The sequence below is a fragment of the Cryptomeria japonica genome, chromosome 9, assembly GCF_030272615.1.
Source record: "Cryptomeria japonica chromosome 9, Sugi_1.0, whole genome shotgun sequence".
Classification (NCBI taxonomy): Eukaryota; Viridiplantae; Streptophyta; class Pinopsida; order Cupressales; family Cupressaceae; genus Cryptomeria; species Cryptomeria japonica.
Genome location: NC_081413.1, coordinates 372,423,949 through 372,428,332, shown reverse-complemented (window position 1 = coordinate 372,428,332; position 4,384 = coordinate 372,423,949).

The window sequence follows — 4,384 nt, the reverse complement described above, 5'->3', positions numbered from 1 at the left end:
AATCTATTTTTTGTAAGTCAGTGTGACTTCTTTTGTAATTGAGCAGTGAGCTCTAGGCACTTGGCCTTCCTGCATGTGCAAGCCCCTATTGTAAGAGTAATATTCCCTTATTGGCTAGTAAGCGAATATTGTGCGTCACAAATCCCACTAAGGTTTTTCCCACACCGGGTTTCCTCGTTGAAATAATGTGTTATGGTGTGTGTAATACCCTAAAAATGGTCATCTAAACCATGGGCCCCTAATCTCGACAACATCACCAAGGTCCTAACCAAAGGCAATTAAATCAATCTTGAGCACATTATTAATTCTTTAATCATCAAATATCACATGGCAAATCAATTACACAATATTAATCAAATATTCATTTAATTAATTGAATCATTTCCAAGAATATCATTTTGATCAATTATTATATTTTAATTTATCAAATATCCTTGCGTATTTAATTAATTAATGAAATTGCCATTTAATCATGCAAAAGGAATTAATTTATTACAAAAGAGGAATTAATTACAAAACAAGAGTTGAATTGAAATTAAAATAAAAGAATTGAATTGAGAGAGAAATCAAACTTGAGATATTATTTCTTTTTCTAAATTTAGAACTTGAAATCAGAAAAGCAATTAATTGAATTATTGAATTATTCTCTAAAATTGGAACTCAAAGCTTTTCAAAAAAAGAAGTTCAATTGCATTGAAAAGACTCTTTTCTTGAATAAATAAAAACATTATCTATTTTTATCACAAATGCATGGAATTAATTTATTATTATTTCCAATGCAACTTGGACTTCTAATAATGCATTTCAATTAAACTATAATTGGAATCTATCTCAAGGTTAACTAAACCCGATTTCTCAATTATTTTCAATTAATCCTAAATTGAGCTTTTCTCTTGGTAATTCTCTATAAATTCAGTCTTCAGCTCTCATTTCAATTTACCCCAGAGATTTTTGAGAACACACTTGGAGATTATTATCACGCTAATTTTGCTCTGGAGTCATTGAAGATTATTGTGCTTTTTAGATTATTTGCATCCATATTTAGTTTTACTCATCCATCATTGCTTACATCCATTATTGCTTGAATTGATTATTTGCTTGAATTATTCATCCATCTTGCATCCATATAGTTAATATCATATAGATTAAATCCTTCATCTTGGTGTAGTCTAGTCACTGGTATTGTTTATAAAAATCTGAGAGAAATCTTATACTCGCATCTTTTAGAAGGAAATTAGTCGCTTTGTTATGGTTTATTACTTATTGATTATTGATTACTAACCATGCATATAATTACTTAATTGAAGTGTTGTGCTTGCAACTACAGACCACTTTTTCACACACACAATGGGCTTCTCATGTTTTTGTTATTGTTCTTAGTTACAACATTATTTCTGGTTTACCGATACACAATTTTAATATGCTTTTCATGTTTTAAGTCAAGTAAATTAATATACCAGTTAGATACTGATTCACCCCCCCTCTTAGTATCTTTGGGAATCCTAACAATTGGTATCAAAGCTTGGTCCTCTATTTTCAGAAGCCTAACGGCTTGAGGAAGATCTTATCACTGGTAGAGATGGAAAACTTGAGAAAGCAATTGGAAACAACTCTTACAGACTATGATGCAAAAAAAGTGAAGAATATCAAACTTGAGGATGATTTGAAGGCTACTCAGGATATTATTCAAGCACTTCAAGAGAATTTTACTATTGCAAGGAACAAGAGGAGAGAACTGTGTGAAAAGATGCAGAATGAGGAAAATGAAAAGGAAACTCTTAATGATTTGGTAAACAAGCTAAGACAAGAAATCAGTACAACAAAGAATGAGATGCAAGATATGACTATGAGATTTTGTAAAGAAATTGAAGACAGAAAGAAGAATGAAGAAGACTTGGTTAGAAGACTAAATGATGCTGGAAATGAAAACACAAGACTTAGTCATGAAAATGATATGTTGAAGACAGATCTTCTGCACACACAAAATGACAGAACTGAACTCATAAGACAGAAAGGAATCTTGGAGAGTGAACTGACTGCTACAAATCAACACAAGGAGAAATTCAAGAAAAGTTCAGAAGAACTTGGTGACATGCTAAAGAATCAGAAACCTAATGGTGATACAAATGGCCTTGGCTTTGAAGTTGGTGAAAGCTCTGGGACTACAAACAATCATGATCATAGCAAACCGGTAAGACAACCCACTGCTTACAAATTTAATGGCAAGTGCTTTAACTGTAACAAGTATGGTCATAGAGAAAATTAGTGTAGATCTAGAAATTTTCAGAATACTAATACACCCACCGGTCAATGTTCTAAATGCAACAAAGTTGGTCATAATTCAAAGAATTGTAGAATGAATGTAAGATGTTATATTTGTGGAAGATTTGGACACTTATCTAATCAATGTAGAAGACATACCAGCATAGGATATGGGAAAGCTATTCAGAAGAACAATGTGACTTGTTATGCCTGTAACAAAATTGGACATATTGAAAATTTTTGTAGAAGTAAGGCATCACCAAAAAATAACAAAGGTCCTAGTTTGAAAGATAAAGAAAAGGTTGAAGAGGTAAAGTAAGAATTCTCAAAACAATGGATCAGAAAGTCAGATCTGAATGTTGATGGGAATACTACTCCACCAGTAGAACAGAGTAACACTCCACCGGCAAAAGACTCTTCATCTAACTGAAGAAAAATCCTTTGGGGGTTTAGCAACAAAATGATAAACTTGCTATTATTCCCTCGGTTGATGGTGAGAAGTTGAAATTGCTTCTATACCGGAAGATGACTTAAGTTGTGACTTAACCGGCAAGCACTAAATGTGGTAGTTGGCAAAAATAACATTATAAAGCAAGTGTTTTGGCTCCTTTTTTATTCACCAAGCATTCAAATCTTCGAGAGCGTGAAAATTCCCGAGCGAAGGCATTCTAAGCGAACAAGTGAAGCAATCCATCAAAGCATTCATCCCTAAGGCAGATTGAGGTATTTATAGCTATGGCATCTTCATCCACTTCTGAATTTATTGCAAACCCTACTATTGTTGAGGTTATTAAGTGCCCTAGACCCATTTTCAAACTGGTTTCCAAAATTGCAAAGAAAGATGATAGCATAGGTGCATTTTCTCAAATCCCTAAAGGAGTAGTATATGCTGAAGACCCTAGGATGTATATACATTGCCATATTGATGAACTAGATGATGATGAGATTAAAAATATGTATAAATCTATGATTTGTGATGAATCCGAAAATGTCAAGCCGGAACACAAAATAGTGGAAACCCTAGGTTTCACTGAAATTCTTAGTATCCCGGATTTTCCCAAGGATATCATAAGGATTGTGTTAAGTAGAGTACATAGTGAATTTTTCTAGTTAGACTCTATTCATAAAATCACAAAAGAAGCAGTAAAAGTTGTAACAGGGTTACCCTCCACCGGTAACAGACCGGACAAAACAAAGAAGGTCTCAAATGACACAGTGATAAACCTAACTGGTGCAACATTTGATAAAAGGTCTCTAAGGGTAAACGATGTGAAGGATATAAATATCAGATTTATCAGTATGATCTTAGGTTATAAGGCTACACATCCAAATAGGTTAAACTCAGTTTCTAGCCTATGTATCAAGAGCACCTATGATATGGTCAATGATAATGCAAGAATAGATATATGTGAATGGCTTAAAGATGAGCTGATAGACAATTTGGGAAAGATTAAAGGAGATAAGAAAGGAACATTCAGATTCAGAACTTACTTGTTTGTTTGATGTTGTACATAACCAAACAAGTACCTAGTATTGGTGCTAGAGAGTTTGGCTTTGACATCCCAGTAGGAAAACAACTATCAGATCTATTGAACAATATGGGAGAGAACAGGGAGAAAAACCTAAATGAGTATTTTCAAGCATTAAAGGCTCGAATGAAGACTAGAGGAAGATTGTCACAAGCTATTATGGATAAGTATCAGAAAGAAATTTGTTTTGTGATCAAGAAAGATGAAATCTGGATGGAGGTAGTTATCCCTGGAACTATTTGGGTAACTGAAATGGGCTATGAAACAGATGACAACATCATAGAAACTTATACAAAAGCCCTCCTTGAAGCTCCAAAGGAACCGGAAGAGAAAGTGTTTGGTAGAGATGAAACAATAGAAAGTACTATTCAATCTAGGAAAAGGGTTAAGAAAGTTGAAGCAACTGTAAGAAAAGGAACTTGGCAGGCAAAGGCAATCAAGGAAGATGTTTTGAGACAAACTGGTATAAGTGAAAGTGAGTTGGAAGCTCCTCAACCAGAAACTCATCTTTCACCAGTTGGAACTTCTTCTGAGAGTGATATACCGACAGTATTTAAAAGGGTGGAAAGGAAAATAAAACACTCACCGGTACC